The 26,032-nt window shown below is 46.0% G+C and overlaps 1 protein-coding gene and 1 long non-coding RNA gene across 5 annotated transcripts in view; one reads left to right on the top strand and one right to left on the bottom strand.

Moving 5' to 3' along the window:
• ZHX2 (zinc fingers and homeoboxes 2) overlaps positions 1–3,836 on the bottom strand; it is a 74,337-nt gene extending 70,501 nt beyond the window's left edge. For 2 of the 4 annotated variants that reach the window (XM_036404870.1, XM_036404878.1), the window contains exon 1: positions 3,738–3,836. The gene's annotated coding sequence lies outside the window, so the exon portion shown is untranslated. Of the gene's footprint in view, positions 1–3,570; positions 3,586–3,737 lie in introns of those variants that run through there. The other 2 variants (XM_036404838.1, XM_054514901.1) reach the window with 2 other exon arrangements.
• Positions 3,837–4,084: 248 nt separating this feature from the next.
• On the top strand, positions 4,085–7,417 carry LOC118700422 (uncharacterized). Its single transcript, XR_004982276.1, has 2 exons — positions 4,085–4,681; positions 5,135–7,417. It is a non-coding gene; the product is annotated as an uncharacterized LOC118700422 (long non-coding RNA).
• Positions 7,418–26,032: the final 18,615 nt, after the last annotated feature.

Below are 26,032 nucleotides of genomic sequence, written 5' to 3'. Positions count from 1 at the left end.
GAAGTCCCCTCCTAGCTGCCAACACCTAAACCTTCTCTCCTTGCCTGTGTTGTTCTCTCTCTGCTCACTAACAAAACCAAGAGCCTTCTGCAGTGCTAAATACACAAAATCATTTCACACCTCTCCCTCAGTTTCACCAGCAGACTCACAATACTGGTCATTCTACATAAACTCAGCTTATGGAAATTCAGTTTTCACTGTAGGAACTGGTTTGGGGTCCCACGATTCCGAAAAGAGCTTGCCAAATGCACTGTCTTATTTTCAGACTCACAGTATTTTTACAACAATTCCAAGTGCTAATTTTTAAAACCAAAACAGCCAACCAAACAACCCCTCTGCCTTGTAAAGGCATGGTGGTTTTGGGGAGAGGCCTGGCTTGGTGATTTCTGAACTGTCTCTGGAAGGCAAGGCTGGAATTGAACACTGTTCCCTTCATCTTCCAAGCACCCAATTTATTTTATTTCTATTTTGCTACACCTTCACAAACCAAACTCTCAAATATTACTCCGTATGAAAAGTATTTGAATCCTTCTGGAAATCAACAGCTCTTTCAGCTTTTCAGAAAAAACCGAACTGCTACCCTGGGACTGAACTGTATCATTACATCCATAAACTTCAGATCTATTTTTGCAGGGTTGATAAAATAAACTAACCACAAATATTAGTTCTAGCTGATGTGACACATGTAAATACACCCTGACAGAAGACCAGCAGTAATCATAATGGCTTTAAGTTAAAGCCTTTATAGATTATTTTAGTGCTAACTTTTGTTTATTACTTACTCTCAGTATGAACAAATAGCATCATGTAGATGTGCAGTAACCTTTAGGGAAAGAACACACTTGCTGAATTACCCTTACACCTGAAAGAAAGTCAAACTACAATTACACTCCATGCGAAATGTAAATGCAGCTTTACCTGACAGCCATGCTGAAATCTCAGGGAATTCAGCTGAGACACTGCACGTTTCTGAACAAATTCTAATTAAAATACTTTTTCTATTTATTTTCAGTGGATGTTTCCATTCCTTAAGTGGACACAAAGAAAAATAATTTAGACATGGATCAAAACATCCCAAACAGAAGACACTCCAAACAGCATTTCTGAGAACCATCCAAGTTAGGGCAAAACAAAAAGAAATAAAACCTGAAGATGTCACACATGCAAATACAGTGATGTCACGTCTGGTATTAAAATCTTTGTCTTTTATGAGGATCAGCAAAAACCTGCTGTGTTCTCATTCCAACCTGGAGCAGTTTGAAACTGATTTGAAAATGCAAAAAGAAGCCAGTAACTTTACTGTATTTAATGTTGGCTCTTTTTGACTTTTAATAAAAGCACAATAAAACTTTCCCCTCCCCACAAGAAAAAACACTACAAACTTGGGCTGTTTCATATAATGGATTATTCACTTTACAGATATTGACTAGAAATTGATGATTGTAACTAGAGTAAAAAGGAAAAAAGCGAGTAGAATTCTGAGAGAAAGCGACTGGAAGGAGTGTGCTACTTTCAGACACTGACAGCAAGAAATGTCCTGTGTGACAAAACTCTGACAGCTGAACTCTTGGGGTGGACAGGCAGAAAAAAGTCATTTTACAAAGGAGAGCAATCAAAAGGTCTTTGGGCTGATGACTGAGCTATAAACACCTATCCATGCTTTTTGGCACTGAGTTTATCACGGATACAAGAGAGGACAAACATGGGACAGCTCTTGGCCATTGCTTTCTGTAGAAGTTTGAGGGGATAAACATGCATATGGGGCAAAGTAAAATAAGGACCAGCCAATTCTTAGCATTTATATTCTTCCCAATTGCTGGCCAGTACCTTGCTTTTCCTGATCCAGAAATCAGTCTACAATTCTGTTTCGAAGAGCTGCTGAGTTCATACAACATACTGAAGCCACATCTACATTAGAAAGGCTTCACAGCTACAGAAATGTATTACCCTGGCAAAGCACTCTGGTCACAGATACCTCTTAAACAATAATATTGCTCGTCTACTGCTCTAATAAAACCACGGCAGCTCACACCACTCCTAATACACATGCCATTTCCCAGTAAGGCTGCATGAATGAGGCTTCTGCTAGAGACATCAGACCTCCTCTAGTTACATCCGTGCCTCCACGACCCAGCCGCGGCCAGGAGGGAGAAACCGCGCACGAAGTTTCATCTGTAGTTTAAAAATAAAAGGCACCTCACTGACAGCCTTGTGCTGTGACCCTGTGCTGTCAGACGTGCAGCTTCTCAGGGCAATGCGCACTGTGCCACTCTGCCCGCTGCTCCCCGCGCTGCTGCTGCGGGACCCGCAGGCAGGAGCGGCTGATGCCCAGCGATCCTCATCACCCTCCCCACCCAGCCAGGAGTCCTACTCTTCCCTCCCATTCCTACTTCTGCGATGTTTTCTCCCCTTTTGCTCTCCACCTTCCAATCCAAAACTTTTGCTGTGTTCCCCTGCGCGGCAGGACGCTCGCAAGTTCACAGGGTTTCCAAGGAGCACGGGCCCCAAGAAAGGATGGGGAGCCGCCAGCGGAGAGAGGTGCTCGGGCAGCCAAGGGGGAGGAAATCAGAGCCATGCCCCGCCTCCCCTGCCGTCTCCCTCAGGAGGGATTCCCAGGCTCTGAACTAACCAGAGTGCTCAGAAAAGAGCTGGGTATAGGGATCCCCCAAAGTCAGACAGGTACTTCCCTGGGTCGTTTCCAAGTTATACTCCTAGCAAAGAGGGGGGGAAATCAGTATCCTTCCCTGTCGCCTTCATCGCGGAGGAGGGAGAGAGAGAAGGGGGGAAAAAAGAAGACGGTTCTGTGATGTCTTTGGAAACCGGCTAAAACAAACGGGAAAGTCACCTCTCGTTTAAAAAAAAAAAAAAAAAAAAAAAAAAAGTGGATATAACGTGCCAAAGCCTGCATTTCCCCAAATCTCCCTATTCCGGAGAAAATAAAATGCCACGGGAAGGCAGAGCCTTTCGCTGGGTGGAGGAGGGATGGAGCGGGGCGCCCGGCTCTGCCCCGCCGCGGTCCCGGCTCGGTGCCGCCGCTCCCCGCAGTTACCGGCAACGAGACCCGCGCCACGACCACGGCGTCACGGGTGGGAGGGGGGCTGCCAAAGAGGGGACGGAGGGCAGGAGGAAGGAAAAACATCAAAAATTAATCCAGAAGAAATCGCTGCCAAGTGCGGCCGCGGGCGCGGAGCCACGCGCGGCGGCGGCGCCGGGCCCCTCCCGCGCCCCGGGGCCGCTCTGCCCCCCCGGCCCGGGAGCCCGCGGCTCCTCGTCAGGGACCGCGCTGACAAAATCCCCTGCTCGCCTCTACGTAACGCCCTGTCGAAAGCGGACGCCATATTTTGTGTTGCTGATGTCGACATAGACAAACGTAGACATGTTTCCCCCCCACTCCTGCTTTTCCCCCTTCGCCCAAACTTGCGATCGGGAGGCGGCGGGGAGCGGAAAAAGGGCGAGGGGAGGGAGGCTGCACGGCCGAAAATGAAAAACGTAGCTAAAATAATTAACAGCCCACCCCGAACAGCCCTCCCGGCTCCCACCCCCGGCGGTCTCCCCCGCCCTTCCCCCCACCTCCCGGCCCCCGCCGAAGTCCAGGGAACCGGACAGTTTCTTGCAGGAGGAAAAGTTGGGTGCGAGCGGTCGGGGCGGGAGCGCCGGCGAGCGTCCGTGCGCAGGGAGGGGGCGGCTGGGGAGCGCCGCGCACCGGGGGAGGGGGCCCCGCCTGGGAAGTTTCCTACCTGTGCCCAGGGCGGCGGCACCGACTGTCCCGGGCGGAGCGGCACCGGGGCTCCGCTCCGCGCCGCTCCGCTCCGTGCGCCGCCCGCGGCCGCGGGACCCCGCGCCCCCCGCCCCCGCCGCGCCGGCCCGCGGGGAACACGCGCGCCCCGCCACGCGCGCACGCACCGGCCCTGCCCCGCCGCGGAAAAAAAAAAAAAAAAAAAAAAAAAAAAAGGGGGAGAAAAAAAAAAAAGGAAAAAAAAAAGGAGAAAAAAAAAAAGAGCCCTCGATCGGCGGGGATCTACGCCAAACCCCACATGATCTCTGACGTCAGCCTGCGTATTTGCATACGATACCACCGCCGGCGCGGCCGCCGGGGTCCCTCGGCGCGGCGGAAAGTTGCGCGCGGGGCCGCGCCCCCCCCATGGCCCGCCCGGCCCGGCCGCGCCTCCCGCGGCTCAGCCCCACCAACCCTGCACGCACCCCCTGCCCGAGCGGGGGCTCCGCCGGGCGCTCCGGTCCCCGCGGTGACACCGCCGGCCCGTGCCCGGCCCGGCCGGTGGCATCGCCGGTCCCCTCCGCGCTCCCCTGCCCGCTCCGCGGACGGAACCACGCGGACCCTCACGTCCAGGTTGAGCCGGGGTCGCAGCGGGGGACCCGGGCCCCGGGTTGTTCGAGCGGTGGTGACGCCGAGGGGGATATGGACCCTTGGTAGAAGGGCTGGGAGTGAGGAGCCTCGGACCAGCATCCCGTGGGCTGGACCTCCCCGTGTGGGGAGGGCAGCGGCTGGACGCTCGTTCTAGGACGTGGGGACGGGACCAGCATCTCTGCATCGCATCCCTGCTGTAGAGGCGGCGGGGGCTGACCCCGCGGTGGGCACGGCGACGGCATCCCCAGGGTCTGGACGAGGCTGTGCCATTGCCGTGGGACTGCCCCTCGGAAGCGGGGCAGGTTACCTGGGGAGGTGGGAGGCACTTCATCTTCGGCTTGTGATACAGGCTTTCCAAGCCACGGTCTTTTGGGTGGGCTTCAGGCGGTGGTGTGGTTTTTTTTTGTTGCTTTGAAAAAGGTGGTGTGTATTTCCAAGGGATGCTACCGCAATCTCTGCTCCTCTGCTGCAACGCAGGAATCCTTTCCCCAATTTAAAACTGCCGTTGAACTCTTTGCCTTTCTTCCAAAGATATGCAGACAGATAGGATTCAGGCTATTTTCTGTTTACTTCGATGAATTAATTAAAAGAAATAATTTACCGATTGTATCTTGCTACTAGTTAGCAGATCTTCCAACAAGTCCTGGCTAATAAGACTTAAGAGTAGCATAATCTCGCTGTAACTTCAGGGATGTGCTATCTAGACGTGGTATCTTTGATTAGATCGCATTAGATTAATCTTTTAATTCTATTCTTTGTGCTCTACAGGCTTTAAATCTCGGCTTGCTTTGGCTCTCACCCTGCCCCATGTCACCAGCAGGTCGGCCAGGCTGCAGCCCTTAGCCCAGCTGAGGGACTTCGCTGGGCATGGTTTTGTTTCCCTTCCCCGTGTCGGGCTGGGGACTGGCTCGTGTTCGAGTGTCAGACGAGGAGCTCTAAGTTATTGCAACTGAATAATCGCAGAAGAACGTAAATATGTCAAAGCAGTGTCAAGAGATTTCTTTGCAGGGATACCCTTATCTGAGTAGGCGTGTTTCTGACTGCCTGACTGAGTATAGTCTCTCTCTGTAAGTATTTGATAACAGGATGGATTCCTTCCTTGCTGCCACCAGCCCCGAGATTCCTGCTAACTTGGCTTTCCAGAGGGAGGCTGTTAGGCAGGGACGAGCTTGGGTATAATCTCTGCACTTGGGGGCATGGAAGATGCCCCTTAAATCTTGCTGATGCTCATCAAACTCTGGTGTTCGTCCCGAAAGCTGTCGGTGGTTTTGATATTTTTTAATGGAAATTTCTTTCTCTTTTAAATATTTCTGAATATACTGTGTTTAATTCTTCAGTAGCTGTCCACCCCTGAAAATGTTTCTGAATTTTGAATACTCGGGTGCAAAAAAAAAAAAAAGTTATTTTAGGGCACAAAGATTTTCCTCCAGGATACACAGTTTTTTTACTGTCTTAAATTACTTTTCTACGATCAAGAAAAGAGACAAGCCTAAGTGTTTTAGTAAAACTACTGTACTTTTGATTATAAAATGTTCTTGAAAGGGTAGATCAATAGAAAAGCAGGTGAAAAATCATCTGCTTGCTGTTGTCCTAATTGACACGTACTTTAAGGCCTGTTTAGCTTTTCTTGCATTTCCAAATGCAGAAGGCTCTTTCACCGATTAGGTGATATGGCAGCTAATGCTGCTTTTCAAGTGCAAAAAAGGGCTGTCAGTGGGACCAGATGTGGGATTTCAGACCTTAAGCCCGGGTTGTAACAAAGGCAGTTTTAACCTGTGGCCAAAGAGATCCCTGCACCAAGTAAGGCCTGCAGTGAGGCTTAGCCACCTTCCCCAAAATCGTGGATGGTGCCACACAAATTAGGAACTGGAAGATCATTAAAAATGAGGCATAATTCACTGTATTTAAGATGAAGAGGATGTGGGTTTAAAATTGGAGCAGTTGTTATTACTATCCTATATGAATAAACTACTGACAACTATTTGAGCAGGTGTATGTTCAATGTTCCTGCTAGAGGAGCTGCTCACACTGTGTCATCTAACTCCAAGAATACCTGCTTGTGTCTGACTTGGCATTTCCCACACGGAGGCACAAAATACAGTGCACAGAGATTGGTTTTGTGAATGTTTTTGACTTGGTCATCACATTCCTCCTCTGAATCTTGAGCAGTGGGACAAGCAGGCTGTGTGGCATCTCTACCTGGATGCTGTCGTTCAGGAGCCTTGTAGTTGGTCGGTTAGCTCTGATTCTGTCAAATTTATTTGAAGTTAAGTGAAATGATCGAAGATTTACTGAGAGATGGCAGAACGGTGTTTAAGATTAGAGTTTATAATTACAAAAGCCTTGATTCCTTGGGAAGTCATGCAATTAAAAAAGTATCAGTGATGAATGCAATTGGAATACTCTTACAAAGTCTCAGCATTCATTTATAAATGAACCTAACATTAACGTGACGTGGGGTAACATAGCAAAATGGAAATTGCTTTGCAGAATATGCAAAAGGAAATTTGCAATTTTAAATTTCTTTTGCATAAGGCTTCTCTTTTTAATTAATAGCACAATGAAAGCCACACTGATTACAAAGCACAGTGAACATGCATGCACAATTTCCCAGCAAAGTGAGAGCAGAGTACTTGCTTGCTTTAAATCTAGTGCCTCTCTGTTCCTTCTGTGCACCGTCTCTGGGTTTAAAGTGACATCTGCTCCACAAAGCCCTCAGATGAAGTTGCAGTCTTGTCTGTGAAATAATGCCTTGGTCAGACAAAATGAACTGTGTACTGATGTGTAGTTTTCTTACAGTGTGGATATGAGTGTCTGACATATGTATTGTCACATACATTTCAGTCTTTTTCTGTTTAATGTTTTTTTTCTGACTGTTTAATCCTGTGGAATTCCTGCAGGTTGAGTCAGCATTACAGATCTAATTCCTTGTCTTGGAGGTACAGCTCTGACTTTTGCTCTGAAGGTACTGCATAAATACCCTAAAAAGGAATATGCATCCTCTAAGAGACACAACAGAGGCATGCAAATAAAAGAAATCTTTTCTGTTGAGTGCATGGCTACATGTTTCTCATTTTTATGCTGGCCTAACTCTGTGAAATAAGTGGAGTTTTGCCTACAAGATGTAGCAGCAAACAGGTAGGCTGTGAGCTTTGGAATGGATGTGTTTGCTTCTTCCAGGGCAGGTGAACCAGCCCTTGGCTGCTGGGCCAAGCTACTGCCTTGGAGCTGGTTTTGGGAAGAACCAAACTCAGCTTCTGTTGCTAATTTTACACCTTGCTCCCATCTCCTCTTCCACCCCGTTCTTCTAACCCTGCATGGGCATAGAGATTTGCTGGCTCTGTTTTTAATGCCAGCTCAGTAAAGGAATCAGGCTTCTTATACAATCAGAAGGAGAAATTAAGGTAAAAACAAATAAAAAAAAAGTCAGCAGACGAACACTGCTACCGTTTTTCCCTCTCTTGTGGAGACCTTGATCCTGCTGAGGGCAGGAAGTGGTGCTTGACTGGTGGTGTGCACATCAATGGCTGAGAAACAAAGCTCTTTAGCCTGGTGGGGTTTTTTCACCACCCCAGCAAAACAGCTTCCCAAAGCAAGCTTTCTCCTTTGCTAAAATGCTTTGTCGCTCCTATCAGTGCTCTCAATCACCGGCGTGTGCAAATGCAAGCTGAAGTAGTAAGCACCGATCAGATGTGCTGTCTGCAAAATGAGATGTTAATATGAATGCGCAGAAAAGGAAAACAATATCAAGGTCTGATCCAATTATAAGGGCTGCTCTTATGATTTGTAGTGCCCTTAAGCTGGGGGAAGCTGTCACAAGGCAAGATGCCTCCCCTCCTGGAAGAAGGGCTGATGGGGAAGATTAGTTGCTAAGCCTGGATGGAGAGAATCCCCTGAACACAACCTCCCTAAGCATTTGCACTCATTGCCTGAGCTTAAGATGGGTCCTGGCAAGAGGCACACAGGCATCTGTCTTTTTCTGTTTCAAAAACTCCAGGAGAGCTGATCACTTATCACGGGAACCATCTGGCTTATTCTTACAGAGATCAACAGTTAGTCACTGAATGAACAAGGAACAAGCTGCATTGAAGTCTGCTCTCCCCATTAAATATGAGGACTCAGCCCAAGGTCTCTGAAGCACCACGTGCTTTGCCTGCTGCAGGCAGAAGGGAGAGAGATTTAATTTTGCCTTGAGGTTGCTGAGCTGCTGTCATGTGGAAGAGAGCTAGAGAGCTTCTGTGGCGAGCTGGGGACGTCGGCGTCTCTGCAGTGAGCTGTGGTGGCCGTGGGGATGGGACCTGAGGCTTTCCTGCCTCAAGGTCACCTCTGCCAGGGATGGAGAAGCCCGAGGAGGGAGCAGGGCTGCACCATGGCTGTCTGGAAAGCTTGACACCATCTGCTCTGCCTCCCATGTTCACTGTTGATCTCAGTTCCCAAGTGCCAGGGCAAGAGTGGGAATGGGTTATTGTTCTGGGACGGTTGCTGAGGATGCAGGACCAGGCCAGCGTAGGCTGCTGTGGGTCAGTGCTGCTGGGTTGTGAAACTTAGGGAGCCAAGGTGTTTCACTCTTACCTTTGAGGAGTAAAACTCCACCTTGTCCCTGAAAGGATGCAAGCACATCTGTGTGCTCTTCGTGCTTCATTAAGAAGGTCCATAGAAATAACAGAGGCAGCTCCTTGCTAAAAACTTCTGAAGTCAGGCTGTCACTGCACTGACTTGTGTTGGGCAGTCAGTGTTTTAATAGAGCCTTTGGCAGCCTCTGCCTGCCCTCTGCCATTCCTGTCAGGTCCCTGTGAGGGGTGGCTGCCTTTGATATGCACTGATGCACCAGGGGGGCTTTGCTCACCCACTGCTGCTCTGGCCCTCCTGTAGCCAAGCAGGCTCCAGACTTTTTTGGACTTATCAGTGACCTGACAAGCTCAGTGAACTTGGAGCAGCAGCTTGGCCTTTCTTGTGGATGGCCTGCAGATCTCACGTGAATGCTATAACCTTTGCTGAGAGTGACAGTTTGGGGATTTTTCTTCTCTTTTCAATGTTTTTTTAATTTTTTTCTATTGCTCTTGCTAATTACTAAAGCAATTTTTAAAATTTAAATGAGGGCTTCCTCCCTCACAGCCCATCTGCTGTGAAATCACAGCGCACATCCTTTGTGACAGTTCAAGCATTGCCATGGCAACGTGCTGTGATGTGATCAGCCCTGAGTTATGACCTCACTGCGGGACCAGGCAGGCCAGGTTGCTTTGGCAGAAGGAATAAAAACCAACTTCTGTATTACCAAAAGTGATATCTCAGCTACAAGCTGGTGGGATTTGTCCTGGACTAAAAGCCAGGCTAAATCCCTTTCTGGAGCTTTTTACAGGACTTCAGTGCTAGGGCTTGGCAGGGGCATCCACTTGAGAAATCATCTATTTGTTTCCATAGAGAAAGTTACTTTCTTTGAGAAGTCTTTCCCACCAGTTTATGCCACTATTTCAGTAGAAATTCTTTGAATTTTTAAGACTTTTTTGTATTTTTTTTCCTCCCTGTTTATCCATAGTGCTGGAGACCAAACTCTCTTTTTCCTATTTGGAGGCAGGTGCTGCCACGGCCAGTGGCAATGCATACTTCACCCGTGCTCCCATGTGGCTTTGCCCTGACCCCATCCAGAAGATAACAGGGCTGGGGTGAGTATTTTGACTTTGTGAGGCATTCATCTCTCACCTCCCTGCTGAGCCTGGCGTGAAGGGTGACAAGGCTGCAAGCCTTTGTGGACAACTGGAGTGGATTAGTGACCAAAGACTGCCCAGCAGGTGTCATATCCAGTGTTATCCATTTCCAATTAACCAAAGACCTGGTTCAGAGCCCCTGGTTCAAAGTAGGGGATTATTTAAATTTTTTTTTTTCTTGTGTGACTCCTGCTGATTTTGGATCAGATTTTAACTGTCAAACTGAGCCTGCTCTTCAGGAAGCTATTTACACATGTAACTAATTCACCAAGACAGCTTGTATATTTATCTCTACTGTAGAATGTGTTTCAGAATGTGTCTTTATCTGTCCATTATATAGAATACAGCATCTTTAGACCGATGGTGCAAACAGAATTGATGGGGTTCTTTGGCAATTCTAGAGGGACTGGTGATACAATTTTCCACCTCTCTGGAGACCTGGATGCTTTGCAGGCAGCCTAGTTTCTCTATTTTATTTCATGCTGTTTATGAGGATTTAAACAATACATGGCTATTAAATTACATGTATTAGCTGAGGAAAGGGAGGGAGGGACTCTGGGGAAAACGATGTAGTTCCAAGTGGCACACTCTGCAGAGAAGTATTTCACAGTATTAGACTTTTGAGTGTTAAGACTTTGTGGGCAATTTTTCTGATGGTATTAGCTAGGGGCCCACAGTGGGTCTTCCATGCCAAGGTCTGTGGGGTGATGGAAGAGCACACAGCCCTTGGTTGCTGTAGGTCCCCTGTCCCTTAGGGCAGAGCTGGTACATAAGGCTTGCAGTCCTCACACATCTGTTCCTCCCCTGTCCCTTTCTGAACAAATGCAATCAATATAGCCCCAGTGCATTATTGATCAGGCCATTTAACTTTGCACTGATGACTCTGCTTTACCTGTTGAGTCAGAGAGCTGGCAAATGGTTGCTGTAGTTTTGTCTTTAAGCCATTTTGGAAAGACAGCCTTGAAGATCTCCATAATTTTTAGGCTCACAACTGAACGGGAAACAGAGGGGGAAGGCCTCAAGTGTAATAATTGTCTCCCTCCAAAATTGTCTTTAAAAATACTCCCTGGTTTAGCCTCTTTATGCCATTTTACAGCCTCCAGCAAGTTTTTACAGCTGAGCTACTTTCCAGCCCCAGAAATTGTGGTACAGCCCCTGAACTATTGAAGTGCAAATGACTTGACCGTAATCTAGGAAGATTCAAGAGAAACAGGTCAGATGTAACACTAAACACTTATGGCAACATATTTCAACAGCAGGAGGACAGAAGCAAGTTTTACCCTGGTCAGGTTTAATGTGAGAAGATAAAAATCTATTTTCTGAAGGTGAATTTCATCAGGTCTTAGGCTGTGCTGGCTCAAAAATAACAATCCTTCTGTAACTCTGTGTAAACCAGAGCCTTAAGGTACTTATAATATTAACTTCATAAGCTTCACAGCACACTCATAGTATCAGCCCCTATGGTTATCCCAATTTATTGATGGGAAAGCAGAGCTTGAGAAAACTGGAGACAAGGTCTCCAGCAGCTTTGGCTGTGGCCAAGCATTCATAAAAATCAGTGCCAACATTGGGGCTCCTGGGACTTTTGGCAACCCCATGCAAGGGACTCATGGCACAGCCAGATCCCTGGAGGCTAAACCCACTGGCTTGGCTGTGCTGCACATTGTTCACCCCATGGCTGACACCAGGAGGAAGGCTTAGCTGGGCTTGCTGCAGGTTGAGGTAAATATTTATGAGATTGACCTGGATCTCAGCAGTGGCAGCAGGAATTTTCCTGCTTTCACAGAAAAGTGCATCTATACCACTCTCAGAAATATAAAGCAGTATCACAGTGCTACAGAAACAATTTGGAGTCTTTATCCTACTGGGGCTCAGCTAAGAGTTTGTATCATTTTCTTAGTTAGACACCTGCCCTTAGGTCCTCAGCACACAGATTTTCCCTGCATGCTGGGTTAGCTCCAGGATTTTATTTTGCTGCAAGGCCATGCTAGTAAAAGCTTCTCAAAGTTTTGGAAAGCTGGATTTGCAAAGCTCCTGGATAACATGGTAAATTGCAGGTTAGGCTATGTGTATTTACTGCAACTAAAGGGAAGTGGTTTTTTTCTGATCTTGAAAATCCCAGAAAGGCAGCTTTCTCAGTGAAAAATATTTTGTCACAGTAGCCACCTTAAATGTCACCTTAGACCAGTGACAAATTTATGGTGACATTTTTCAACAGAGATGGTTAACTCATCTGCTCCCTGTAAAATACCGATTTTCCTGCACTTTGAGAGTGTCTGGAGGAAAAAAGACACTGTATGTAAAACCTGATTTATAAAAACAATGTGTCTATTGCTTCAGTCTCTGGGTGCATTTACATTAAAATTTAACACAAATTAAATTTAACGTGATGCTGCCAACAACTGTGTTTTATCCAGGACTGAGCAGACAGGACAGGATTTAGCTTTTCAATAAATGGGTGGCATTTTAGGGGGAAGCTTGGAAAAGGTTGGGGGGACACACTAACAGAGTAAGAGATAAATGTGTATATCTTTATGAAGGCATGGACATGCATTTTGCTGCCTATGAACTGTAAATTACTGTCTGGTTTCAGAAAGAATATTTCCAATATTCTTTCCAATATTAGGAGATGAAGATAAGAGAACTCTTTGTTCCAATACAGTGAATTTATTTGCAGGAGTTTTTGTAATTCAGTAATAGAAGGAAAAATAAATGTAGATTTTCTATATGTTTTCCTTAATGCTCTAATATTGGTACAGATGTTTTAGAGAAATGATGGGATCTGTTGTCTGGAGGGGAGGTGGGAGAGGGATTAATTCCTGTCCAGGTCCTATTCACTGCTTTTACTTTTGTCTTAACACATTAATGAAATACATTTAAAAATAATTAGTATCCTAAGGATGGCGTGATGGATACCAAATTTGATGCATAGTGGTACAAATGAAGATTAATATTAGTCATATCTGTATGATTTAATGAAGGATATAATGCCACCTGCTGTGTGGTGGAATCAAATTACTGGTTTTTTGGTTGTTTTTGACTAGTTCTGGAAAGAAAATTAATTTGAACTAAGCTAATTTCCCTTTAATGTCTTAGATTTGTAATTAAAGATTCACGTGTTGCAGTTAAGCATAAATAGTGTGTAAAATCACACATAGGAGAGGGCTATGATGTTAACCCACCATTCCCCAGAGGGTACAGCACCCAGCATCTTCTAGCTGAGATTAGTAGTAGCTTCATTTTCTTCTTCCCTGCGGACTTGCAAGACATCCCCATGCATTTCTGTGATTTTTTACAGGTACAAAAGAACACCACTTGGAGGCCAAGTCTTGGGCTGTTATTCACAGAGCAGTGCCAGAAGGAGGTGTACATTCATACATTTAGTGTGTGGCCCTTGCTGGAGCCCCTCCAGGGCCAGGCTGGGCTGGGGCACCTCTTTGGTGGCTGCTGCCCCAGCATCTCTCAAGCCAGGGGTGGCATGTGAATCCCAAGAGGAGCAATGATGCTTGGAGAGGAGTCTCTGCTGGAAGCAGACCACAAGTAGCATTAATAGAAGCCATTAAAACCCAAGCTGTGGCTTTGATCTGTTGCCCCTGTGGACCTGTCTGAGGATCTGGAGTTTTTGGCTGATGGGTTGCTTTGCAGCTCAGGATGGCCAGTGTAGCCAGGAGTGTGCTCTGCCTCCTTGCTGTGTCTAAAAGCTGCATGGCCTAACTGCTGGATGGCATATTGTACATGGCAGACTGGCAAGCAGTGGTAACAACATGATTTTGTCCCCCAACAAAGTTAATTGAATGAGATTTAGTGTTGCTAAGAGATTTGGACTGCATCCCTTGAACTTCAGGAGATTAGGCTGCCAAGCAGGAGGCACTGCAGAGGGGCTGGCCCCATGCCAGTAAACAAAGCTTTATCAGGATGATATGTTAATATTTGTGTGTACTGTAAAATTAAAAAAAAAATTTAAAAAGGGAGGGGCAGAGTGGTGGACTGCCTCATCTGCTACTCTGGCATAGAAATTCCCATTGAAGCTGATGGTAACACGCTAATGCTTCTGCAAAAAATGTAAGTGATTTCAAAACAGCTTGGTTGCAATGGAAAACAGATGCCTAATGCAGTCCACCTTCATCTGTGGTTCAGCAGATCTTACATGAGAAAATATTGTCTTGTGAGAAGGCCCAGAGGCCCCAGTTGACATCAGAGTTGAGTTTGGTGAGGGGCTTCTTTGGGATGCAGCAATGCTGACTCAGCAGGGTGTGGATGGATACAGCATTCCACTGCCTGGGCACCAAGCTGGCCAGGCCTGGGTTCAACATCATTGGAAAACTGTGTGACCATGTGAGTGTAAGACTGCACTTGAGGTGGCAAAACATGATAAAAAGCTCAGCCTACAGGAAAAAAATGTGAACAAACTGATAAGAAATGCAGGCAGTGGTGAGACTCTTGGTTTCTTTCACCTGACACAATATGGACAGGGAAAATGGCAGGAGCACCGCAGTGGATCTTGCAGGCTGAGAAGGTGCTCCTGAATTTCACCTGAACTTTGGGCAATTAAAACATCAAAGCTGGTGCCAAAATGTATTTTTCTGAATTAATTGCTGGAAAGAAGTTAATGGGAGAAGACAATGGAGTAGATGCTGAAGGTAAGAAACAACAGGATGGTCAGGAGGGTTCCCTGTTGGCTTAGCTAGTGATGTGTGCCATGGTTAGAAAAAATGTTTTCTGGATGTGGATGCGTGTGAGATGTGTGAGATGTTTGAGAAGGCCCCTGGCAGTACTCCTGCCTAGTTCTGACTTGCTTACTAACAGGTTTTCACCCTGGGGATTTGGGGGAAGTGGATCTGAGTGTGCTGGGTGCTGGAAGCACACATGGATGGGTGTGGAGTGTCACCACTTCAGTGACAGCTGACCTGAGTCTTACCAGAATCTGCAGTGATATTTTCATCTCAGGCCCACTGCAAATGTGGTACATCTGGTGACCACAGCATCAAAGTGTAGCATGGACTTCTTTCACCATATGAATCTGCAGGACCTACATAGATGCTGGGAGAAAGGGGAAGACCTTGTGGTTTGATGAGATAAAGGACAGCACAACCCACAGGGTTTAACAGTTTTAGCTGCAGCTGTGACACAGGAGCTGCAGCTTTCCTTTTTTGCCAATAGACAGGTAAAGCCTGGGCTGTCCAGATCACACTTTTCCTTCTCTTCCAACTTACTGCCTGCTTTCTTAAGCACTTTGCCTAAAATCCTGGTCCCAGTGAGGCAGACTGGCAAATATCCCATTGGCTCCAGTGGGACAGGTGCTATTTCTCAGCTACAATGACACACTTGCCCTTTTCACTGGCTGAAGTCTGAACCTACACATCCACAAGTCACATAAAGACAACACTGAGGTCACAGGAAATCCTCATTTTTGGTATAAAGAACAATCTATAGGCTGACTCAGCTAATCTTTAGATCACTGAGAGGAAGAGTAAGGCTTGGGAGCCTCAGCCCAGAGACAAGTTCAAGTCCAGCCTGATTAAATGCTGTCCTCTGTCTCTACAACACAGATCAGGTGTGTCTGCATGGGTTTTAGTAGACAAGTTTTACACCTACAAGATGTTTCCTCTTTGCCACCCCCCACCCGCCAGCACTGGGGTGAGGTACAAGTGTGACATCTGTGCTGTTTCTATAGCCTGCAAGCCTGCCCAGTCCCTGAAAGACTCAGACTCCAGGAGAGGGGATGAGGAATGCATCAAGCATTTATTGGCTTGGCAGCTGATAGCTGGGTGAAGATAGGTACTTGTGTATGTCCCATTATCTGGCTCTGGGAAAAAGGTGATGATTCACTCCAAGTGCTTTATCATAGCTCCACATCAGAAGGGAACTATAGAGAAAACGTAGAACTGTCTTGACTTTTTCAGATTTGAATAATTATGTGAATCTAATTAGTATTAAGTTTTACATTCCTTTAATGAGGCTTTTCCATCTCAATAGTCAGTTGTTTGCACAGAAAAACTCCCACTTCATATTATTTTTTATTGCCCTAGGCTGTGTGTGTCTAATTTTTCCTGTATCCCAGAAACACTCCAGCATTTTGGGAGGATTCAGCTTGAGTGCTGCCCTGCCTTCTTGAGTGCTCAGGAAACACAGAGCCTTGCACAGAGCAGCACTCTGTGCTGGCATACAACAACAGGAGCTAGGAAGCCTAAAGCTAAACTCACATTCATCCTGGTGGAAACTTTATTTTAGTGGATGAACTATATCACTGAAGAAAAGTTGGATTTATCTCCAAACACCACATCTCCCAACTCCATAGGAGTTCAAATGAGCTAATCCTAGCAACTTTAAATGATGTAAGGCGACTTTCAGTCCAAAAGCCTTTTCTCCTGTCAATTTTCTCCTGTGACTTTTCTCCATTTGTGTGTCTTTCCATGCTCAACTGGCATCAGCAGCAGAGAGGGAGGAAAATAATAACTACAGCACTCACTGCCAGAGCAAAGAGGGAAGTGTGCAACTTTTTTTGTAATGTCCAGAGAGGAAAAAACCATGAGCACAAAACTTGTGTGCTGAGTTTAATCTTAACATTCCTTCTAGTAAGGACTGATGTTGTATTTAAAAAGTTAATTGTTGAAAATAGACCTTATATTAAAAGTATTAAAATAATATTGAAATTAGTTTCTCTGGCTTAAGAAACACCAGCAGAAGGTTCTTTGTTCATATTTTTCTTTTTTCTCTGGGTTGCAAGGACTAATTTATCTGTTCCAGTAAAATGCTGGTACTGAGACCATCACCAGGGCTGGCCCCTTGAAATAACAGCTCTTCATTTCTCTCCTCTGTATTTAGCTGGAAAGGGGCTCCTTGGCTGCACAGGGAGCTCCTCACTGACAGCCTCCTTCTGCTGGGGCTTCAGGAGCTGATGGAATGAGGGGGAATGGAGAAGTTAAACCTCCTTCTCCTCTGGTTTTAATGTCATTTACCAAGAAAGTATCGGAAGTTCTTAGTTTCACATTTTGATCTCATTTCCCATTCGGCAGCTCAGTACAGATGTGGATTTTCCAAGCCATCTGATATGTTTGGATAATAAAAGCCTGTTAGGTCTTTTGGGAAAAAGCTGATATACATTTGCCAACATTTTTGTAGATGTTTTCCAAGCACAGTTTTCCAGCTGAACCCCAGAGGATGGGCAGGCTGGGAGCTGCTGGAGGGCTGTGTGCTTATTTTCATCCATTTTTAATGTGCTTAAAAAAAGAAAGAAAACAATGCCCTTTCTTTGTGACCAACATCTCTAAAATGATACAGTTCTGGGTGTTTTTGTACTGAAGACTTTCTAATAAAATCTTAATTCATGTATTTTAGACTAGTTTTCTGTTTTTCTGCCAAAACATTGAAAAAGTTGCACTCTCTTCCCCATGCATTAAATGATTTTCACATGCTCTGAATCAGGAAAAGCAAATTAAAATCCTATATTGTGTTTTTTGGAAAGCCCTTAGAGCTGTCAGTTCCCATGGGGAACACCCAGGACATGAACTACAGCGCATTTTGGGCCACCTTGCAGACCTATTGTGAGATGGGTATTTCTCCAAGGAGATGTACCCTGGTCCTCTGTGCTGCATGTTTGCTTCCCACCCCCTTCTGCCATTCTACTCTTTCTCAGAGAAATATCCTTTCCTTCTGAAATTGATCCTTGTCCTTTCAAGTTTCTTCTCTTCCTTTGTTGTCAGTAGTTCTACAGAATAAAATAGAGGAATGTAAATTCCTCCTTCATCTTTTCTACCTTCTTTCTTATGGTATGTTCTCCCAATGAAAGAGGAAACACAGTTTTTAGAACTGTTCTTCATGAGCTGGAGAACTTGCACTCCAGGCTTTGCATGGATCCAGTGCATGTGGATCTAGAAATCAGCGTGTCCAAGTGAATCCAGGGCTCAGCACACACTGATTTTTCAAGACTGAAGACACCATTTCTTTATAAAAGTGTGTGCACTGAAACCCTCTAGAAGACTCTCCTTGGCCTCAGATGTCAAATGTAAACTTCAGCCTCATCACAGTAGAGAAAATGACATAAAAGGAGTTATCTGTTCCCCAAAAAGTGGCTTTGTTTTGCTGTTATGTGTGAGCTGAAAAGCCTCCTGTGCCTACAGGAGGAAGGAAGATTTTTTTTTCTTAGAACTCTTATATCATTAGAAGATTATTCTCTTAGAACCTAAAAACAACAAAGAAAGTTCAAACACTAGGCAAGAAGACTGTTACAGGTGACATAGCTGTAATTTGCTGACATTTTAATCAGCACAATAACACTGAAGATCATGATGCTCTGGCCCGTTTATTCTTTCTTCAGCTGTTCAGTTAATGGATGGATTAATTGGTAGCTGTCAAGCTTGAGCTGAATGTACTGAAGGTTTTTGCAACACGGCTCTGTCCACTTGAAGGCAAGTAGTATGGTTCAGAAAAATGTCAATTAGAAAGCAATTTCCATGCATTCACAGCTTACTCAAAGTGTTATAATTCCACCCAATGCTTTCTATGCTGCTTGCTCTTTCAATGCTCATCTATTTATTTCTGTTATCTACTTTATTGTAAAGTCCCAGAGATCAGACTGTCTCCTTCATTGTATCCATGCAAAGTGCCCACTGCAGTCTGGCTTTCCTTCTTGCAGGAGCTCACTGCAAGGTGCTGCTGCGATTAATGTGAGCATGGAAAGTTTGAATAACCTCCTTGTAGCTGCTCTGAGGGATGAATGTGTGTGAGGAAGTCTCTGAGGATTTTTCCTATAATAAAGTAGTATTTTTCACATTAACAATTCTAAAATAACTGAACTTTGACTTGGACTTTTCAGTCCATGTTTCCCAGCGTTTGTGTTCACTAAGCTGCTCTGCTGCAGAGAGTGAAAATCTGGCCCCTGTAGGCCTTGCACAGTCCCAGGAAACAGTGGCCAACCCAAGCTGGCTTTTGCTGCTAGATTTTGAGGAGCAGATTTTTTTTTGTTTGCACCTCTATAAACTTCCAGATCACACTATAGCTTGAGCACATCTCTTCAGAAAGCATGTAAAAATATTTCAAATAAATGAAGATGCATTTTACAAATAGATATTTTTAGCTGGTCAAGGAAAAACTGCTTATTAAAGGACAATACTCCTTTTACAGGTGTATCACAGTTGTGGGGGTAGGCATGGATGTGGCAAAGGTTAGTGGCCTTTTTTCTTAATTTGCAGTCTAACACTTAAGATAAAGTGTTGGGACAGGACCTCTGAGAATTGGACTCTGAAAAGAATAACCCTACTCCATACTGGTTTTGGTAATTCACTCATAGTCTCTTGCTACATGAGAACCTTGTCTGTGAAGTGAGGACTGCAGGCAGGAGTGAGAGAGGTCTGTGCCATCCTGGCTGCCACTGCTGCTTCTGGAACTGCTGTGCCACCCTGCCCTGGGTGCTCCCTGTCAGGAGGAGGGAGAGCTCCTGAACATCTCTCAGGCAGTTTCTAAGGCTGAGCTCTTTATCTGGTGGGCAGGGCTATGTCCTGTATCTGACAAGGTCTCTGCTAACTCTCTTGTTGTGCAACTTACCTTACCTGCACAGTGAAGCAGCTGATTTCAGCAGGTTTTGATGCTTCATTAAAACATTAATAGTGCAGTGTCACCATGCAATATGTTGGATGACTCTTGCAATGATTATTCTCTCAGAACTTCTCTCTGAAAGCATTCAGCAAGGGCTGAAGAGCTTGGTGGAAAAGCAGTGACATTTGAGAGCTGTGGTTGTCTGTAGGATTTGGTCTTGGCACCCCTTTAATGTCCCTAAACTGTGCCTGGATCATTCTATATGACCATTGTAAATTATTGGTGATATTTCTACCCAATGTCCAGGAGGAATGATGCATCTGACTCCATGGATATCAGAAGGCTAATTAATTACTTTATTATACTATATTATTCTACATTATATTACACTATATTACATTCCATCTAAACTGAATCTGCCCAAGCACCCAACTCAACTCAGCTGCCCAGAATCTCGTGGCTGTCTGCTGACAGACAGTTTGGACACGTGCTTGGCCCTGATAGGCCAAGGAAACAAAACACCATCACTTTGGGTAAACAGTCTCCATATTGCATTCTACTTTGGCACAACATAGGAGCAGCAAATGAGATAAGAATTGTTTTGATCATTCTTTCTTTTCACTGCTTCTCTCAGGTTCAGAGAATGTGAATCCCACAGTAAGGGATGCAGCTAATCTGCAGAACCACATCACTTTTAGCCATCTCTCATTGAAAGGCTGAGACAAGCTGAGATGAGAAAGCCCATGGTGGTGCAAGCAGTGGGTGTGGTTGAGTGAAGCCGACTTGGATGTCCAGTAGTGCAGAAAGTTTGAGAAACTTTGGATTAGGCCATCACAAGGATATGGCCTAAATCACCAGATGTGAGGAATCCCAAGTGATATGTAATGAGTGCTTCCTTGGTGTTTGACTTACCCCACAGAATTTCAGAGCTGGGGATGGTCATGCAAACTGTATGTGTAGCAGAGAAGACAAATCTGAGTTACTGGAGAAAGGGATTAGCTGTTCCTGGGGCCTAGGGCCAGGGATCTTCATCCAGATTAGCCCAGAGAGGTTTTTTTTTTGGGGTCTAGAATAAAGATTATACTATAAAAAAATCCAACAGATGCTTAACTGTCATGTTGTGAATGGCATCACTGTAATTAAATGCCTCAGCATCTTGCCTTAAACAAGTAGTTTCTATGAAAGTTCATAATTGAAAAAAAAAATTCAAAAACCCAAATGGTGTGATATGGAAAGGGCAAAGAGGAAGACTGTGCTTTTCTTCCTCCTAATCTTGATTTAGCACCTAAAACTCCCCCTAGCAGGACCTGCTGCCTCGTATGTGGTGATGATGTAGGCAGCTTTCCCTGGTCTCAAGCCCCAAGTTCTCTCAGGAGCTTTATGGTGGGGTGTGAATACCTTAGCATGGCTTTGCAGATGGATGCATCAAGGCAGAAACCTTAAACTTCAATGCCATGACTCAAGTGCTGCATCACTGTGTACCTGTGAGCCTTGTGTTTAGGTGACCTGCTGTCCTGTGAACTCAGACCTCCCTTGGGAATTCACAGTAGGGGTGGGAGCCTAAGCCTGGGATTTGCAGGAGTCTGCCCAGGCAGAGGGAAATGCCCAGGTGTCAAGTCATGTTCTTGTGTGAAGCCTCTTTCTTCTAGTAGTTCCTAGCTTTGAGTGGGGAAAGGCTCAGCTCTTTCTTCTGACACGCATAAGGTGCTCTTTGAAGGCACAAAGACTCTGGTCCCTGTTTATTCTTGTGTGCCCAAGCACATGTCCAAGGCAGGCACTGATCTCCGTGGGTCTTCAGGGCAGCCTTGGTTTCCCTGCTGAAGCTGGATGTCCCCAAGCCCTCCATCTGCTTGCACATGGTGTTTTGTCTCTTGCTTAAACACACCTTGAAAGTACAAAAAGTGTGGACAACTTCTGGTCTGAAAGTCCCCTATGGAGCTACATCCCCATTTTGGGACAATAAAAGGGCTGAGTGTTACAGTTGAGGCAAAATATAAGTGCCAGGAATACCTGGATGTTAGATACTGCTGTTAGAAAAAGTAGGTTAGAAGCTCTCATTTCCTGCAAATCTGTATCCAAAATGACTTTCCAAGGTGAGGAACAAAACCAATCAGGCTCAGTTTCTTGTAGGCACAGAACAGCCTCTTGATTTCCTTCTTCACAGTGTTTTTTTCTCTCCTTTCTTTCTGTCACTATTCAATCAGATCCAAATCCTTCCAGCTTCCCCAGAGAGGCTATCCCAGGTCTAACACTCATGCCTCCCATGGTTCAGTTAAAACCAAAGGGCCTCAGGCCAAGCATCTCAGCTTGAGACCCTCAAAGTTGTTTGGGTTCCCAGTGTCCAAGATGAAGGATGGCTTCCTATCAGTGACACCTTCCTATCAGTGACACCTTCCTATCAGTGCTTAGGAGGGAAGGGCTTTGGCACACAAAACAGTTAAAACATTGGGTGAGATGTGTTTAAACACTTGGGCAGGATCTTTGGGATCACAAGCAAACTTGCAAATTGGGGAAAGGCCCCTGACCTGTAAATCCCAAACTTCAGCCCAATTTCCAGCCTCTCCTGGTCTTTCTGAACACCAGCCTACCCTCCAGTGTATCACTGTGCTGGTTTGGTGACTGCATCCTTGCAGAGAATGCCCCCAGTCCCATCAGTCAACCCTTTAGGGGAGACAAGAAGCAATACTGGTCCCACCACTGGTCTGAGGGATGTGTCCAGTTCCTGGCTGCCAGCTGGACTTTGCAGTGCTGCTTACACCTCTCTCAGCCTGGTGGCACAGCCCATTTTCCACCCACCTTATTGTTCTCTTATCCAACCCACATTCCACAACTCTGATGAAGAAGACACAATGGGAGACTGTGTCAAAAGTTCAGGGGTGCAGCAACACTGCCTTCTCCTTCTCCTTCTCCTTCTCCTTCTCCTTCTCCTTCTCCTTCTCCTTCTCCTTCTCCTTCTCCTTCTCCTTCTCCTTCTCCTTCTCCTTCTCCTTCTCCTTCTCCTTCTCCTTCTCCTTCTCCTTCTCCTTCTCCTTCTCCTTCTCCTTCTCCTCCTCCTCCTTCTCCTTCTCCTTCTTCTCTTCTCCTTCTCCTTCTCTTCTCCTTCTCTTTCTCCTTCTCCTTCTCCTCTCCTCTCCTTCTCCTTCTCCTTCTCCTTCTCCTTCTCCTTCTCCTTCTCCTTCTCCTTCTCCTTCTCCTTCTCCTTCTCCTTCTCCTTCTCCTTCTCCTTCTCCTTCTCCTTCTCCTTCTCCTTCTCCTTCTCCTTCTCCTTCTCCTTCTCCTTCTCCTTCTCCTTCTCCTTCTCCTTCTCCTTCTCCTTCTCCTTCTCCTTCTCCTTCTTCTCTTCTCCTTCTCCTTCTCCTTCTCCTTCTCCTTCTCCTTCTCCTTCTCCTTCTCCTTCTCCTTCTCCTTCTTCTCTTCTCCTTCTCCTCCTTCTTCTCCAGCTGCTGGTTGCCTCATCACAGAAAGCAGATCTCTACTAGCTTAGGCATCGTTTGGCTTGTACCTGAATTCAGTCAGCTTTGCACCACACTCCCTCCACCTTCCAGGATGTGGTTCCATCTCCTTGCCTCCCCTGGAGCTGACATCCCTCCAACATCTCCTCATGCTGCTGTAAAAGTAATTTAACCTGGTACTGAGCAACTGACTCTGAGACATTCCCTACAATTATCCAAACCACTTGTATTCTGGAGAAATACAGATGATGACATTCAAGATGGAATAATTATGTAATGGAGTCTTGCAATATTTATGTGAAAGATTATTACAGCAGAGCTCCAAATGTTAGCAAAATCACCTCAGGAAAACAGCATGCAGGGTTTGCATGTCGGTCTCCTGCTCTCATAATGCTCACTCATGTTTATGTGCAGACTTATATGGGTTTTTATTGCTAATATCCCTCTCATTATTAGCCCTTTTGAGTTTTATGGTATATCTTTTTGGCACAGAATCAATTGAGAGTCTCCAATTACATTTGCAGAGAGAAGATGCTGTTTACATGTTGCTGTGTAAATATTGGACAGAGAGATCTATGTGGGAGCATCAGGCATGGTGCTGGGTCAGAGACACCAGAGGGTTATTTGCAGGACTCCTATGGCCAAGAGGACAGAGTTTGCTGCCAGCTACATCATCTTCTCTCAACTGGATGCAATAGCAGGACTGTAGCTGTGGGAGGGACAGGAACTTCAAACACAGTTTTCCCTGAAGAACTTCGGGCTGGGAGATGCAGGAACTCATATTCAATATTTAGCTGAAGAAGGGCAGGAGCAGAACAGGCAGTGCTGTGGGTCTGGCCCTTGGTGAGGTGGGACAGCCCTTGTGCAGAGCTCTCCCTGTGCACTTGTGAGACCTCGTGAGGGCACACAGTGCAGTGTTAGGCAACGTGCCACATGAATCACTGTGCAGAGGCTGGAAAAATGTAACAACATATGGAGCTGAGTTTGAGGAAGGAATTGAAAACAAACGTCATAACTTGAGCATTTTCCTCCCATTACAGCTATTCACATGTGCCACTGATGTTTGATATGGGCCTCCCTGCTCACTGGGGAGATATCTGGAAGTTGTCACTGGAGCACTTGCTCTCCAGAAGCCTTTCACCAACTCTGTCTGCAGCTGCTTTGGATGAGGAGTGAATTCTGTGCTGACCTGAGTAAAACACAGTATCTGCTTCCCTTCACAAGCTTCATGAACTTCTCTCACATCTCCATAGCCTCTGAGCTGATTACATCTAATCCCAGCAGCTGTTAAATAATCTTCACTGAGGGTGTTCAGCATGACTTGACAAAGAACTTTATAACCAGGCACAGACCCTCTAGAAACCAGGTTCTGATGGGCACAACATAGACACATGCACATCTGGTTAAAACACCATCATGACTCCAATGTAGTCCAAGCAGGCAACACAGCTCCAACCAGGAGATTCCATTCTTTCCCCCAGGAAACACAAAACCTTGCAAGCCAAGCAGAAACCAAGTGGGTGGCAGTACTTGCTCTGGTTGGGATACTAGAGGACACAGCTCAGGGGGAGTATGTTGTGCCTGCTGGTACAGACTTCACATGTGGCACTGGCACTGGTCTCTTTGGGCCCTGGGTCTCCAGCTGCAAGAGGAGGGAGGAATAGTGCCCTCTGCCTTAGCTGTTTGCACTTTGACTTCTGCAATGGGCATGTTACTGTACCTGAGAAGATTCAAGATTTAGTCTCGGAACAGAAGCTGCAAGCAAATTAAAACATCTTAGAAAAAACTAACTTCAATACAGAAAGGTAAACCACAAGAGTTAGAATAGAATAAATTCACCTGAAAGCAGGAACTCAGCAAGATGTTGGATGGACAAAACCCACAGCATTGCCAGCATTACAGATATGTCTGTCAAACAATTCCTGTGGGGGTGTCTCCATTGGTCAAGCTGCCACCCAAGCTGTGAACAAGCACATCTGGCTCTCTTGTCTCCAGCCTGGAGCCCTGGCAATCACAGAAGCAATCATTGTGATGTAGGAAGACCATGGCTAAACTCTTCATTTCCTGGCTGTTTTTTGCATCCTCTCTCAGGGCATTCATTGCATTCAGCATTGCATTCCACTAATGAATGGGGCTGGCAGGAAGGGGGTGGGTTCATTGACCTCTTTCAGGGGTTGGTTTTAGGTGTGGGACTCCTTGGGAGTAACTCACTAATTTCATCATTAAAATTGTGCTCAGTGCTCTTGTGATGGCCATTCTCTGTCTCCTGAATGTGAAGCCGGTTATACAAAGCCAGCCAAGCACCTTCTCAGGATGTGAACCTCAAAATGCAGCTCTGTGCCACATGGTGACATCATTTAATAAGTGTCTGTCAGATGGGACTAGTGGAGACAGTTTCTGGGACTGCCACGGGGCCCAGGGCTGGGGAAGGAAGCGGGAGGGGATTGCCAGCTTGGCACTGGGTGGGCAGTGCAGGGGCAGAGGTGTTTCCCAGGCTCTGCTGGTGCCTGGGGCCCTCTTGTGGAGCTGTTGCCTCGCTCATCCAGGGTAAGGATTAGCTCCTATTTGGAATAGGGCTCACTGGCTTCTTATGAGTTTCAGAGTGGCTTTTTTTGAGAGACAGAGATTTTCGCCTAGGTTGCTCCCCAGAAGATGGTGTGGCAGCTCCAGTTTTACTGGGCCAGGCCAGGTTTCCTCACTGACCCTCACACCTGGGCTGGGTCTCAGCTCCTCTGAAGGACCTGGAGGGATGGACAGTCCCTGCCTTTTTGCAGATAGGTGGAAGGATTCATTCTCTAAAGAGAACTTATCTGTCTGAAGCTGGCCTTTTATAAATGCTACTCAACAGGTGTAAGGTGAATCCCCCAGAGAGATCCTACAGTGATCAGATGAGGAACAAAACCACATTATTTCTCTCCACTTCCTATAATAGGAGTTGGAGGTGATGAGGTGATGTCAACACCTATGTTGGAACT

The sequence above is a fragment of the Molothrus ater genome, chromosome 1, assembly GCF_012460135.2.
Source record: "Molothrus ater isolate BHLD 08-10-18 breed brown headed cowbird chromosome 1, BPBGC_Mater_1.1, whole genome shotgun sequence".
NCBI lineage: Eukaryota > Metazoa > Chordata > Aves > Passeriformes > Icteridae > Molothrus > Molothrus ater.
This window is presented reverse-complemented; position numbering and strand designations above follow the sequence as displayed.